This window comes from Schistocerca serialis, chromosome 5, assembly GCF_023864345.2.
Source record: "Schistocerca serialis cubense isolate TAMUIC-IGC-003099 chromosome 5, iqSchSeri2.2, whole genome shotgun sequence".
In the NCBI taxonomy this organism is placed as follows: domain Eukaryota; kingdom Metazoa; phylum Arthropoda; class Insecta; order Orthoptera; family Acrididae; genus Schistocerca; species Schistocerca serialis.
The window spans coordinates 68,919,009-68,935,972 of NC_064642.1; positions in this window are offsets into that span (position 1 = coordinate 68,919,009).

Sequence of the window (16,964 nt, forward strand, 5' to 3'; positions counted from 1 at the left end):
GATTGTAGAGTAATACAGTCACGAAACATGGGCGAAAATGTGATAAAAACACCACATTTATATACTCAACAGATCCTGAGAAAACGGGGCATTTATATAGCCAATTTAACTTTTTCGAGATAGGGCGGCACGACTCCCCTTAAAAGACATTAAATTACACTGTCTTCAGATTCTAGAAAGTCGGGTGGTTTGAAGACAGAGCGCCGCTGGCAGAACTTACTGATCTTCCGCGAAGAACAACTGCAGCTCGACGAGCGCGCGCGCCACGGCGGCGGGTTCTTCCGGCTTGGCAGTCCTGGTCATCTCGACGAGTGCCTGATGCAGGTAGGGGCGCACGAGGCGCGCCTCGGGGGCGGCGTCGGCGGGCGGGGGTGGCGTGCAGGCGGCCAGGAAGGCGGCGAGTGCGGGGGCGTGCTCCGGGCCGCCCGGCTCCGGCCGCAGCACCGACAGCGCCGCCTCCCGCACCGCCTCCGCCTGCGCCCGCAGCATCGAGCCCGCCCCCACCGCCAGCCGGTCCTGCAACTGCGGCGCGCGCTCCGCTGACTGCAGGGGCAGTCCTCCTCCCGGTAGCGAAAGGATCCGCTTTTAGATCAAAAAACGTCTAATTTTTCTTCGTAGCCCAATTTCAAATCAGTATATAGTGTCTGTTTAAAAGTATCCGGAAACTTATTACTGGGAGTTTACATTGGTTGTGTCCGCCCTTCGCCATTATGGGGGACTGGACTCTGATGGGAACACTTTCAATGAGATGTCTGTGGAGGAATGGCAACCGAATCTTTCTCAAGAGCCGAAACCAGAGAAGGTGCGAGAGTTGCCCGGAAAGTAATGCAACGCATTTTTCTTCTCAGCCGAAAACAATGCTACGAATGCGAAACGTTACGTGTGTATTACGAGGCGTGTTTTTTAAGTAAGTACCGTTTTGAAATTAAAAAAAGACGTGCTAAGACATCTCAATAATTTTATTTTTACATGAAAGCCTGTACCTTAATCTACTTTTCTACATAATTTCTGTCAATACTGAGGCACTTGTCATAACGTTGTACCAGTTTTTGAATACCCTCCTCATAGAAGTCTGCCACCTGACTTGTTAACCACTGCCTCACCACTGTTTTGACTTCGTCATCGTCTTGAAGACGCTGACCGCCCAAGTGCAGGAACAGATGGTAGTCACTGGGCACAAGATCGGGGCTGTACGGAGGATGATCTAGAGTTTCCCACGGAAAAGATGTGATGAGATCTTTGCTCTGATTCGCCACATATGGACGGGCATTGTCTTACAGCAAAACGATGCCCTTGCTCAACTTCTGTTGACTGTTGCTTTGATTCTGGTGTGACGTGAGCCAATCACGTTTCATCGCCCGTAACAACTTGGCTTAAGAAATCATCACCGTCGTTGTGGTACCGCTCAAGGAAACTCAATGCACTGCCTAAACGTTTGGTTTTGTGCACATCCGTCAACATTTTCGGTACCCAACGTGCGCACAATTTTCCGTAATTCAAGCGCTCGGTCACAATTCCATACAAAACACTACGAGAAACATTAGGAAAGTCATCCCGCAAGGAGGAAATCGTAAAGCGTCTGTTTTGTCTCACCTTATTGTCCACTTCCTGCACCAAACTTTCATTGACGACCGAAGGACGCCCACTCCGTTGTTTATCGTGCACATTTGTGCGGCCATCCTTAAATGCTCCCACCCACTTTCTTACCATTCCATCACTCATAACGTTTTCTCCGTAAACTGCACAGATCTCACGATGAATATCGATCGCTTTTAGGCCTTTAGCACTAAGAAATCTTATAACAGGCCGTACTTTACAGTCAGCGGGACTCACGATTATCGGAGGCATCTTAAACACTCGGTACACAACGTAAACAAGGAGGAATCTGACTGTAATGGCGTCAGTGCGTAGATTAAGGTGCAGGCTTTCATGTAAAAATAAAATTATTGAGATGTCTTAGCACGTCTTTTTTTAATTTCAAAACGGTACTTACTTACAAAACACGCCTCGTATTTGCAGTCTCCTGAGTGAGCGCGCCAAGATCCATCACTTCCGACAGATAGCGTAGCTGCAGGACAGATCCAAAATGGCGTCTGTAGGTTAAGCACGTTACAACCAACGTGCTGCCAGTGAATTTCTCATTGCAGAGAAAGAAACTGTGGTGAATATTCACAAACACTTGTGCAAAGTCTATGGAGCATCTGCTGTCGAGAGAAGTACAGTTAGTCGCCGGGCACGGAGGATGAGGTCATCAGAAAGCGGTTTGGCGGATCTCCACGATTTGCAGCGGTCGGGGCGACCATCCACGACTGTCACACTTGACGTGTTGCAGCCAGCTGCTGATGTCATTCTCGAGGACAGAAGCATAACGACTCGGCAGTTGGCGTTGCATCTGTCAGACAGCAAAGAAAGTGTGGATGCAGTTATCTCCACTCTTGGATATTCAAAAGTGGATGCAAGATGGGTCCCGTGGTGCCTGACAGTGGATCACAAATCGCACAGAAAAAAACATTTGTCTTGATTTGTTGCAACGCTTTGAAGCTGAGGGGGGGGGGGGGGCTTCTTGTCCCGTATTGTGACAGGTGATGAAACCTGAATTCATCATTTTGAGCCGGAAACAAAACGACTTTCGACAAAATGGCGCCATTTCCACTCCCCACAGAAGAAAAAATTGAAAGCAATTGCCTCCACCAGTAAGGTCATGATCACCGTGTACTGGGACAGTGAAAGTGTGATTCTCATTCATGGGATACTAAGAGGCGGTACCATTAATCAGAAGCATGTGTCAACATATATCATCAGGACGCGCTTCCAGCGACTTCGGCGCCACAGCAACACAGGAGATGTTTTGCTCCAGCACGATAACGCTCGGCCCCACACAAGTATGAGGACTGCTGAACACATCGCAAAACAGGGTTGGACAGTGCTACCCCATCCACTCTACAAGCCTGATCTAGCCCCCTCGGACTTCCACTTGTTTGGGCCGTTAAAGGATGCCACTCGTCGAAGACGTTTTGAGGACGGTGAGGAGGTGATTCGCAGAGTGAGGCATTGGCTCCGCCACCAGGACAAGGATTGGTATAGACAGGGCAAACACGCCCTTGTTTCGCGCTGGAGGAGGGCTGTAGAACTGGATGAAGATCACGTGGAAAAATAGGGTGTGTAGGTAAAACACCATTCTTTCGTGAGTGTAATTCTCATTACGTTCAATAAAGAATTGTTGAAGAAAATAATGCGTTGCATTACTTTCTGGGCAACAGTTACCATTGTTAGCAAACTTATTATCGCCAAGCGTGAACGTGCATCGCTTTCCTTTCAGTTCTTGCGCTAAGAGAATAGGCCGGCTGATAGCTTGTTGATGTACAGAATATCTAATAATAAACCAATACTTAAACTACAGACCTAAAACCCGCAGATTATTGACAATGGCTCTGAGCACTATGCGACTTAACTTCTGTGGTCATCAGTCGCCTAGAACTTAGAACTAATTAAACCTAACTAACCTAAGGACATCACACACATCCATGCCCGAGGCAGGATTCGAACCTGCGACCGTAGTGATCGCTCGGCTCCAGACTGTAGCGCCTAGAACCGCACGGCCACTCCGGCCAGCGATTATTTACAAAGTGCAGCCAGTATTTTTATAGGCCGGTACTGCGGCGGGGCAGGGACGGTCGGTCTGTCGGCCTTTCGTCTCCTTTGCTATCTCTCAGTCACCATCATCGAACAGTTCACTTGCCTCTATATTTCGTCCTTCCGACGTCCCTTCACTCTGCAGTAGTCGATACACGCTAGGCAGCGCAAAGGAGCGTTGATGGAACCACTACCTAATACCTACCACACAGAGGCCGCTTAACTCAAGTTGCGAATCAGTTCCTGTAAGTTCATTTTCACGAATTTCAGGCCATAGGAGAATGCAGTTTAATTCCAGTAAGCATTTGAAAATTCTATTAACGTCTTTTTATTCATAAGGAAGCACATGAAATGGTTATCAAGTCCGTATTTAATAATGCAAGTGCTCTGTCTTCCAACATATTTCACACGTAAAAGCAGCCGGAATTCCTGCAAGTCCGATCCGATTATTTTCCGATCTAATAGTCACTCACCCACCACTATTAGCGAGTTGAACCTTCGGTCGTTTCAGTTGTCTTCTATGTTAGAAGTGCTCGCTAAACTATTCCATAAAGAACATGGAATATGCCACGCGGAATTCTCTCTATGACCCAAAATTTCACATGCTCATAAAACTTCAATTAACTAATTCAGAAATATCACTCTTTTATAAAAATGTTCGTAACTTAAGCCGTTTTAGTCACCACACGTTCTAAACACATTGAACTCCCTAGTTCTTCATTTTACATACTATTTTCACGGAGACATCTAGCATGGTGTTACCTGGTAGCAGGTTAGCGAGCAACTATATCGTCGTAACTATGTCGTCGTAACTGCCGTCTGCTTCACGTCTGCTGTGCAGCGAGCTACCTTAATTTAAGTATTAACTGTATTTTTCTTACTTGTCACTTCTTCTTCCGTGTGTATTTGCTTTTAGGAAGCTTTAATTGTCGGGTGCTATTAAAAGTGTTCCATAGATTTCGTGTTGAATACAGTCAGAGAGAGTCCCTTTAGTCAGCCATAGTGCCAGTAGTGCTAGTGTTTGTTTTCAATACAGTCCAGAGACAGGTAGCGCTATTTTCATTGTTTTCTACAAGACGTGCCTAGCAACCACAGTTTAGTTAATAAACAGCCGCCTTTAGTGAATTAGCAGTCTAGTTAAAGGTTGATTAACTCTCTTTAGTAAATTGATTCCTTAGGATGGATAGGATGTGTGACTGCTGTGTACGATCGCAGGAGGAGCTGGCCACTGTTCGCGAACAGCTGAGCGTGTTGATGGCCGCGGTCAGCCGTCTTCAGGCTGCTGCCTCGGAGTGTAGCGGCAGTAGGGAGTCTGGTGCGTCGCATGGTACACCCCAGGTGTTACATGCTTCACCCACTGTCCCTACTGTCGAGACATCTTCGCGGGTACCGGGCGCGGTTGGGCCACCCTCTCCCCAAGGGGAGTGGCGGGTTCAGCGGCGTTCGCGGCGCACGAGGCGGAGGGTCAATGTGGAGGCTGGCCGTGTGGCATCGCCCGCTCTGCCTGTGAGTGGACATGTGGCCGCTCCTTCAGCAAGGTCCGAGCAGGCACACGGGAGGAGGGGTTTATTAGTTATTGGGAGCTCCAACGTTAGGCGGGTGATGGAGCCCCTTAGGGAAATAGCGGGAAGGTCGGGGAAGAAGGCCAGTGTTCACTCTGTCTGCTTGCCAGGGGGTCTAATCCGAGATGTGGGGGAGGCTCTGCCGGCGGCGATAGAGAGCACTGGGTGCACCCGACTGCAAATTGTTGCTCATGTCGGCACCAATGACTCCTGCCGTCTGGGTTCAGAGGTCATCCTCAGTTCGTACAGGCGGTTGGCGGAATTGGTGAAGGCGGAAAGCCTCGCTCGCGGGGTGAAATCAGAGCTAACTATTTGTAGTATCGTTCCCAGAAACGATCGCGGTCCTCTGGTTTGGAGCCGAGTGGAAGGCTTAAACCAGAGGCTCAGACGATTCTGCGGAGATCTGGGGTGCAAATTTCTCGACCTCCGCTATCGGGTGGAGAAATGTAGGGTCCCCCTGAATAGGTCAGGCGTGCACTACACGCCGGAAGCGGCTACAAGGGTAGCGGAGTACGTGTGGAGTGCACATGGGGGTTTTTTAGGTTAGAGAATCCCCTCCCTAGGCCCGACAAGACGCCTCCTGAGACGCAGCAAGGTAGGAGTAGGCAAAATGCAACAGGGAATAGCAATATTAATGTGCTAATAGTAAACTGCAGGAGCGTCTACAGAAAGGTCCCACTACTGCTCTCATTAATAAACGGTCACAACGCCCATATAGTACTAGGGACAGAAAGTTGGCTGAAACCAGATGTAAATAGTAATGAAATCCTAAACTCAGAGTGGAATGTATACCGCAGAGACAGGCTGGACAGTGAAGGGGGAGGCGTGTTTATAGCGATAAGAAGTGCAATAGTATCGAAGGAAATTGACGGAGATCCGAAATGTGAAATGATTTGGGTGAAGGTCACGGTTAAAGCAGGCTCAGACATGGTAATTGGATGTCTCTATAGGCCCCCTGGCTCAGCAGCTGTTGTGGCTGAGCACCTGAAGGATAATTTGGAAAATATTTCGAGTAGATTTCCCCACCATGTTATAGTTCTGGGTGGAGACTCAGACGTTCATAACGGGTGGCAGGGACAAAGAATCCAGTGAAATTTTTTTAAGTGCTTTATCTGAAAACTACCTTCAGCAGTTAAACAGAGAACCGACTCGTGGCGATAACATATTAGACCTTCTGGTGACAAACAGACCCGAACTATTTGAAAAAGTTAACGCAGGAACAGGGAATCAGCGATCATAAAGCGGTTACGGCATCGATGATTTCAGCCGTAAATAGGAATATTAAAAAGGGTAGGAAGATTTTTCTGTTTAGAAAAAGTGACAAAAAGCAGATTTCAGAGTACCTGTTGGTTCAACACAAAAGTTTTGTCTCAAGTACAGATAGTGTTGAGGATCAGTGGACAAAGTTCAAAACCGTCGTACATAATGCGTTAGATGAGTATGTGCCAAGCAAGATCGTAAGAGATGGAAAAGAGCCACCGTGGTACAACAACCGAGTTAGAAAACTGCTGCGGAAGCAAAGGGAACTTCATAGCAAACATAAACATAGCCAAAGCCTTGCAGACAAACAAAAATTACGCGAAGCGAAATGTAGTGTGAGGAGGCGCTCAATGAATTCGAAAGTAAAGTTCTATGTACTGACTTGGCAGAAAATCCTAAGAAATTTTGGTCTTATGTCAAAGCGGTAGGTGGATCAAAACAAAATGTCCAGACACTCTGTGACCAAAATGGTACTGAAACAGAGGATGACAGACTAAAGGCCGAAATACTAAATGTCTTTTTCCAAAGTTTTTTCACAGAGGAAGATTGCACTGTAGTTCCTTCTCTAGATTGTCGCACAGATGACGAAATGGTAGATATCGAAATAGACGACAGAGGGATAGAGAAACAATTAAAATCGCTCAAAAGAGGAAAGGCCTCTGGACCTGATGGGATACCAGTTCGATTTTACACGGAGTACGTGAAGGAACTTGCCCCCCTTCTCGCAGCGGTGTACCGTAGGTCTCTAGAAGAGCGTAGCGTTCCAAAGGATTGGAAAAGGGCACAGGTCATCCCCGTTTTCAAGAAGGGACGTCGAGCAGATGTGCAGAACTATAGACCTATATCTCTAACGTCGATCAGTTGTAGAATTTTGGAACACGTATTGTGTTCGGGTATAATGACTTTTCTGGAGACTAGAAATCTACTCTGTAGGAATCAGCATGGGTTTCGAAAAAGACGGTCATGTGAAACCCAGCTCGCGCTATTCGTCCGCGAGACTCAGAGGGCCATAGATACGGGTTCACAGGTAGATGCCGTGTTTCTTGACTTCCGCAAGGCGTTCGATACAGTTCCCCACAGTCGTTTAATGAACAAAGTAAGAGCATATGGACTATCAGACCAATTGTGTGATTGGATTGAGGAGTTCCTAGATAACAGGACGCAGCATGTCATTCTCAATGGAGAGAAGTCTTCCGAAGTAAGAGTGATTTCAGGTGTGCCGCAGGGGAGTGTCATAGGACCGTTGCTATTCACAATATACATAAATGACCTTGTGGATGACATCGGAAGTTGACTGAGGCTTTTTGCGGATGATGCTGTGGTGTATCGAGAGGTTGTAACAATGAAAAGTTGTACTGAAATGCGGGAGGATCTGCAGCGAATTGAATCATGGTGCAGGGAATGGCAATTGAATCTCAATGTAGACAAGTGTAATGTGCTGCGAATACACAGAAAGATAGATCCTTTATCATTTAGCTACAAATTAGCAGGTCAGCAACTGGAAGCAGTTAATACCATAAATTATCTGGGAGTACGCATTAGGAGTGATTTAAAATGGAATGATCATATAATGTTGATCGTCGGTAAAGCAGATGCCAGACTGAGATTCATTGGAAGAATCCTAAGGAAATGCAATTCGAAAACAAAGGAAGTAGGTTACAGTACGCTTGTTCGCCCACTGCTTGAATACTGCTCAGCAGTGTGGGATCCGTAACAGATAGGGTTGATAGAAGATATAGAGAAGATCCAACGGAGAGCAGCGCGCTTCGTTACAGGATCATTTAGTAATCGCGAAAGCGTTACGGAGCTGATAGATAAACTCCAGTGGAAGACTCTGCAGGAGGGTACGCTCAGTAGCTCGGTACGGGCTTTTGTCAAAGTTTCGAGAACATACCTTCACCGAAGAGTCAAGCAGTATATTGCTCCCTCCTACGTATATCTCGCGAAGAGACCATGAGGATAAAATCAGAGAGATTAGAGCCCACACTGAGGCATACCGGCAATCCTTCTTTCCACGAACAATACGAGAATGGAATAGAAGGGAGAACCGATAGAGGTACTCAAGGTACCCTCCGCCACGCACCGTCGGGTGGCTTGCGGAGTATGGATGTAGATGTAGATGTAGAAGCTCCTCTCCTCTCTGCCTATCTACCTATATGCACGCGGGAACCGCTCAGTTATGATTGACAAATGATCTGAATGACCAATCAGAATGATCCTTCCAGATCATTCTCGTGGCAAAACTTGCCTTAGCGAACCACTAATCAGACAGTCATTTACGTCATTACAATTTCAATTTCTAATATATTGTTTAATAAAATGGAACGAAATGCAAAAGATTCTTTAAATTAATATAGAAACTTATTCCTCTCCAGACTCTCATTCCTGCTGCTGTCTTACAAAAGCAAGCACACATCGACATACGTCATCAGCATCGTGATTGCAACATAATTTTCCCACGATCCAATTTTATAGTATTTTACATAAAATGACATTAAGTTTTAGCGTATGTCCTCTCTGATTCATTCCCATGTATTCATACAACAAAATAATAAGCAAATAATAGTTTTGAATGATTTTTTAAACTACGTAATATAGAGTAATTAAAGTTTTGAAAAGAAAATTCCAATTAAGTGATTTTATATACTGTGAGTTTTGTTATGACTTCAGATGATACTAAAAGACATTTGGTTATTGTTCCTAACTGAGTTTTGAAACATAAGTGTCAATTTTAGAACATTTAAGTAATTTTCTCAATCTCCATAACTATAATAGATAAACATCTGAAATTTTGACAGGATCCGCCGGCCGGAGTGGCCGTGCGGTTCTAGGCGCTACAGTCTGGAACTGCGAGACCGCTAAGGTCGCAGGTTCGAATCCTGCATCCGGCATGGATGTGTGTGATGTCCTTAGGTTAGTTAGGTTTAAGTAGTTCTAAGTTCTAGGGGACTGATGACCTCAGAAGTTTAGTCCCATAGTGCTCAGAGCCATTTGAACCATTTGACAGGATCCCTTCCTCAATAACAAAAGATTGCCCACCAAGTTTGAACAAAATCGGATGATAATTACTATGGGTTATTTAGATTCGTAGGGGGCATGAATTAGCGTACCACTGAATGTTACTTGAGACCGTTGTCACGGCTGGTAACGTCAGCTGCGCTGTGAGCTCGTACTGATGTTGTACCTTAGGTGTATGAAGTGGAGTCGACATTCTAACTCATTCCAAAAGTGTTACATTGGGTTCAAGTCACGACTCCGGGCAGTCCAGTATATCTCAGTCCTCGTCTCCAAATCATTCCTCTACAATCAACCACTGTCAGGCAGGGCTAGCACTTGGATGGGTGACCATCTGGTCTGCCGGGCGCTGTTGGCAAGCGGGGTCCACTCCGCCATTGTGAGGCAAATTGAGGAGCTCCTTGACTGAGAAGTAGCGGCTATGGCCTCGTGAACTGATACGGCCAGGAAAGCGCTATGCTGACCACATGCTCCTCCATATCTGCATCCATTAACGCCTGTGGGATGAGGATGACGCGGCGGCCAGTCGGTCCCTTTGGGCCTTCATGGCCTGTTCGGGATGGATTTTAGTGTTTATTATTTTAGTTAACCTCCGGAAAGGTCCACAGGTCGCTTTGGACGTGTGGACAGGGTAGAACGGTCATGCGACCCTCCGCTACCTGACATATATCATGACAGTGAAGTGATGCATGTGCTAGTGTGTTGTGTTGTATCCGTGCAGTAAGATGGGTCGGTGTGGAGACTTAGCAGTGTGGCAGAAACCGCGTATCGTGTTTTAATCTGAGTTTGACGACACCGTGAAGCTGCTAGGTTTCATGTTCAATTAACGCGGAGTATACACTGTTTAATAAAGAAATGTATACCAATCGCATCCATGGAACACGTCGTAAAAAAGTGGTCACAAATGGATGCTCACAAATGGATGCTCACAAATGGATACTACCCCACAGGGACGGGCGACGGGTGTGCGCCTTGTCAGTGACGATCGGTTTCAAACTCGACGGGAAATGCCATGGTCGGTGCATCCAGATCCATCACAACGAGTTTCCGAGGGGGATTTGAGAGAGAAACTGCATGAAATGGACATCTGGAGTCGGGCATTTCGACATTTATTACAGAGGCCCATGAAGCTGCAAGTTTTCGGTGGTCTAATAACACAAAACTCAGTGGCGACATGTAGCGTGAGCCGACGAGTCACGGTTTTGTCTCGCTTCAAACGATACGAGGCGTGGAGTGCAGGGGTGGCCAAATGAGGCTTTAATTCCTACTGTGTGTTGAGCGTAGTTGAGACCAGAGGTGGTACTGTGTTGTTATGGGGGCGTTTCTCGATCCATGACCTTGGCCGACTCTGTTCAGTTTTCCGTGAAGATGAACCAGAATGATTTTCGACGGCATCGGGGACCGAGTAGTGCCCTTTCTGCATTATCTTCATGACCAGTACGGCATGGAGACTTCCATCTTCCAATATGACAGCAAAGGTTTCCATAGGGTTGTATGTACAGGGTGTTTCAAAAATGACCGGTATATTTGAAACGGCAATAAAAACTAAACGAGCAGCGATAGAATTACACCGTTTGTTGCAATATGCTTGGGACAACAGTACATTTTCAGGCGGACAAACTTTCGAAATTACAGTAGTTACAATTTTCAACAACAGATGGCGCTGCGGTCTGGGAAACTCTATAGCATGATATTTTCCACATATCCACCATGCGTAGCAATAATATGGCGTAGTCTCTGAATGAAATTACCCGAAACCTTTGACAGCGTGTCTGGCGGAATGGCTTCACATGCAGATGAGATGTACTGCTTCAGCTGTTCAATTGTTTCTGGATTCTGGCGGTACACCTGGTCTTTCAAGTGTCCCCACAGAAAGAAGTCACAGTTATTGTTGATGTTGTTGTTGTGCTCTTCAGTCCTGAGACTGGTTTGATGCAGCTCTCCATGCTACTCTATCCTGTGCAAGCTTCTTCATCTCCCAGTACCTACTGCAACCTATATCCTTCTGAATCTGCTTAGTGTATTGGTCTCTTGGTCTCCCTCTACGATTTTTAACCTCCACGCTGCCCTCCAATGCTAAATTTGTGATCCCTTGATGCCTCAAAACATGTCCTACCAACCGATCCCTTCTTCTAGTCAAGTTGTGCCACAAACTTCTCTTCTCCCCAATCCTATTCAATACCTCCTCATTAGTTACGTGATCTACCCACCTTATCTTCAGCATTCTTCTGTAGCACCACATTTCGAAAGCTTCTATTCTCTTCTTGTCCAAACTGGTTATCGTCCATGTTTCACTTCCATACATGGCTACACTCCATACAAATACTTTCAGAAACGACTTCCTGACACTTAAATCTATACTCGATGTTAACAAATTTCTCTTCTTCAGAAACGATTTCCTTGCCATTGCCAGTCTACACTTTATATCCTCTCTACTTTGACCATCATCAGTTATTTTACTCCCTAAATAGCAAAACTCCTTTAGTACTTTAAGTGTCTCATTTCCTAATCTAATCCCCTCAGCGTCACCCGATTTAATTTGACTACATTCCATTATCCTCGTTTTGCTTTTGTTGATGTTCATCTTATATCCTCCTTTCAAGACACTGTCCATTCCGTTCAACTGCTCTTCCAAGTCCTTTGCTGTCTCTGACAGAATTACAATCTCATCGGCGAACCTCAAAGATTTTACTTCTTCTCCATGAATTTTAATACCTACTCCGAATTTTTCTTTTGTTTCCTTTACTGCTTGCTCAATATACAGATTGAATAATATCGGGAAGAGGCTACAACCCTGTCTCACTCCTTTCCCAACCACTGCTTCCCTTTCTTGCCCCTCGACTCTTATAACTGCCATCTGGTTTCTGTACAAATTGTAAATAGCCTTTCGCTCCCTGTATTTTACCCCTGCCACCTTCAGAATTTGAAAGAGAGTATTCCAGTTAACGTTGTCAAAAGCTTTCTCTAAGTCTACAAATGCTAGAAACGTAGGTTTGCCTTTTCTTAATCTTTCTTCTAAGATAAGACGTAAGGTTAGTATTGCCTCACGTATTCCAACATTTCTACGGAATCCAAACTGATCTTCCCCGAGGTCGGCTTCTACTAGTTTTTCCATTCGTCTGTAAAGAATTTGCGTTAGTACTTTGCAGCTGTGACTTATTAAACTGATAGTTCGGTAATTTTCACATCTGTCAACACCTGCTTTCTTTGGGATTGGAATTATTATATTCTTCCTGAAGTCTGTGCGTATTTCGCCTGTCTCATACATCTTGCTCACCAGCTGGTAGAGTTTTGTCATGACTGGCTCTCCCAAGGCCATCAGTAGTTCTAATGGAATGTTGTCTACTCCCGGGGCCTTGTTTCGACTCAGGTCTTTCAGTGCTCTGTCAAACTCTTCACGCAGTATCTTATCTCCCATTTCTTCTTCAGCTACATCCTCTTCCATTTCCATAATATTGTCCTCAAGTACATCGCCCTTGTATAAACCCTCTATATACTCCTTCCACCTTTCTGCCTTCCCTTCTTTGCTTAGAACTGGTTTGCCATCTGAGCTCTTGATATTCATATAAGTGGTTCTCTTCTCTTCAAAGGTCTCTTTAATTTTCCTGTAGGCAGTATCTATCTTACCCCTAGTGAGATAAGCCTCTACATCCTTACATTTGTCCTCTATCCATCCCTGCTTAGCCATTTTGCACTTCCTGTCGATCTTATTTTTGAGACGTTTGTATTCCTTTTTGCCTGCTTCATTTACAACATTTTTATATTTTCTCCTTTCGTCAATTAAATTCAATATTTCTTCTGTTACCCAAGGATTTCTATTAGCCCTCGTCTTTTTACCTACTTGATCCTCTGCTGCCTTCACTACTTCATCCCTCAAAGCTACCCATTCTTCTTCTACTGTATTTATTTCCACCATTCCTGTCAATTGTTCCCTTATGCTCTCCCTGAAACTCTCTACAACCTCTGGTTCTTTCAGTTTATCCAGGTCCCATCTCCTTAAATTCCCGCCTTTTTGCGGTTTCTTCAGTTTCAATCTGCAGTTCATAACCAATAGATTGTGGTCAGAATCCACATCTGCCCCTGGTTATGTCTTACAATTTAAAACCTGGTGCCTAAATCTCTGTCTTACCATTATGTAATCTATCTGATACCTTTTAGTATCTCCAGGATTCTTCCAGGTATACAACCTTCTTTCATGATTCTTGAACCAAGTGTTAGCTATGATTAAGTTATGCTCTGTGCAAAATTCTACAAGGCGACTTCCTCTTTCATTTCTTCCCCCCAATCCATATTCACCTACTATGTTTCCTTCTTTCCCTTTTCCTACTGACGAATTCCAGTCACCCATGACTATTAAATTTTCGTCTCCCTTCACTACCTGAATAATTTCTTTTATCTCGTCATACATTTCATCAATTTCTTCATCATCTGCAGAGCTAGTTGGCATATAAACTTGTACTACTGTAGTAGGCATGGGCTTTGTGTCTATCTTGGCCACAATAATGTGTTCACTATGCTGTTTGTAGTAGCTAACCCGCACTCCTATTTTTTTATTCATTATTAAACCTACTCCTGCATTACCCCTATTTGATTTTGTGTTTATAACCCTGTAATCACCTGACCAAAAGTCTTGTTCCTCCTGCCACCGAACTTCACTAATTCCCACTATATCTAACTTTAACCTATCCATTTCCCTTTTTAAATTTTCTAACCTACCTGCCCGATTAAGGGATCTGACATTCCACGCTCCGATCCGTAGAATGCCAATTTTCTTTTTCCTGATAACGACGTCCTCTTGAGTAGTCCCCGCCCGGAGATCCGAATGGGGGACTATTTTACCTCCGGAATATTTTAACCAAGAGGACGCCATCATCATTTAGTCATACAGTAAAGCTGCATGTCCTCGGGAAAAATTACGGCTGTAGTTTCCCCTTGCTTTCAGCCGTTCGCAGTACCAGCACAGCAAGGCCGTTTTGGTTAATGTTACAAGGCCAGATCAGTCAATTATCCAGACTGTTGCCCCTGCAACTACTGAAAAGGCTGCTGCCACTCTTCAGGAACCACATGTTTGTCTGGCCTCTCAACAGATACCCCTCCGTTGTGGTTGCATCTACGGTACGGCCATCTGTATCGCTGAGGCACGCAAGCCTCCCCACCAACGGCAAGGTCCATGGTTCATGGGGGGAGGAAAGTTATTGTAGAGCTGTGAAATCGCTTCAGTCATTTGTAATAACCCTGTATTTTCGTATGTGGTCTCGAACCCACGAACCTCAGATTACCGTTCCATGCTCATTCCTATGCGGCAATCGCTGCATGGAATCTAAACTAAACAGACTGCTGATGTTTCACCCGAGCCGCGCCTGAAATGCTAATTTCTCTAAACGCTTGGCGATCTGGAGATCTTCTTTCACTTGCATATCTGGCCAAACACTGCATATAGATTCCATATATTTGAAGTAAATCGCTGATAACAGGTAGGCACGATCCCCTAGTAAATCCCGCAGAGAGTGTTTGGGACAATTTGGAACCACTGATGAAACGCAGGAAACAACAGCCCCTCACAGTCTGATAACTCTATGGGAACTAATTAACAATGAGTGCCTTCATCAGCGTACGGCACACCTAAAAGTTTCGGACTCTCTTCTTTGCTAGATTATGGCCATTATTACGTTTAGAGGCGATATTAGCGTTACGTCACATTGAGTGACAAATATTTTGTCTGGCTTTCTTATTAGGACTGCTGGTATTTTTAAAAATATTGGAAACCGATACATAGATATTTAAAAAAGTGTCAAGACTGACCTTCGACTTATCGAAAGAAAGTAACGGTATATCGACGAAGATAATATCGTGGTACTGTAACGTAGCAAGTTATTACGAGATAACATTCGATGCAGTAAGGCACGCAGACGTGTAGCACAGTGGTTTCAGGATGGCTATGTTTGACTCACAGCGCAGTTAACGTTACCAGCCGTGACAACGGTCTCAAGTAACATTCAGTCAGTACGCTAATTCATGCCCCCTACGAATCTGAATAAACCATAGTAATTATCATCCGATTTTGTTCAAACCTGGTACGCAATCTTTTGTTATTAAGGAAGGGATCCTGTCAAAATTTCTCGCGGTTAAGGCGCTCAGTCCGGAACCGCGCGACCGCTACGGTCGCAGGTTCGAATCCTGCCTCGGGCATGGATGTGTGTGATGTCCTTAGGTTAGTTAGGTTTAAGTAGTTCTAAGTTCTAGGGGACTGATGACCTCAGAAGTTTAGTCCCATAGTGCTCAGAGCCATTTGAATCATTTGACAGGATCCCTTCCTCAATAACAAAAGATTGCCCACCAGATTTTTATCTATTATAGTTATGGAGATTGAGAAAATTACTTAAATGTTCTAAAACTGACACTTATGTTTCAAAACTCAGTTAGGAACAATAACCAAATGTCTTTTAGTATCATCTGAAGTCATAACAAAACTCACAATATAAAATCACTTAATTGGAATTTTCTTTTCAAAACTTTAATTACTCTATATTACGTAGTATAAAAAGTCATTCAAAACTATTATTTGCTTATTATTTTGTTGTATGAATACATGGGAATGAATCAGAGAGTGTATGAAGGACATGCGCTAAAACTTAATGTCATTTTATGTAAAACACTATAAAATTGGACCGTGGGAAAATTATGTTGCAATCACGATGCTGATGACGTATGTCGATGTGTGCTTGCTTTTGTAAGACAGCAGCAGGAATGAGAGTCTGAAGAGGAATAAGTTTCTATATTAATTTAAAGAATCTTTTTCATTTCGTTCTATTTTATTAAACAATATATTAGAAATTGAAATTGTAATGACGTAAATGACTGTCTGATTATTGGTTCGCTAAGGCAAGTTTTACCACGGGAATGATCTGGAAGGATCATTGTGATTGGTCATTCAGATCAATTGCAAATCAGAATCAAGCAGTTCCCGCGTGCAGATAGTTAGATAGGCAGAGAGGAGAGGAGCATCGATATAGTTGCTCGCTAACCTGCTACCAGGTAACACCATGCTAGATATCTCCGTGAAAATAGTATGTAAAATGAAGAACTAGGGAGTTCAATGTGTTTAGAACGTGTCATGACTAAAAAGCCTTAAGTTAACGAACATTTTGATGAAAGAGTGATATTTCTGAATTAATTAATTGAAGTTTTATGAGCATGTGAAATTTTGGGTCATAGAGACAATTCTGCGTGGCATATTCCGTGTTCTACATGGAATACTCTAGCGAGCACTTCTAACATAGAAGACCACTGAAACGACAGAAGGTTCAACTCGCTAATAGTGGTGGGTTAGTGACTATTAGATCGCAAAATAATCGGGTCGGACTTGCAGGAATTCCGGCTGCTTTTACGTGTGAAATATGTTGGATAAACAATTAACTTGGAAGACAGAGCACTTGCATTATTAAATACGGACTTGATAGCCATTTCATGTGCTTCCTTATGAATAAAAAGACG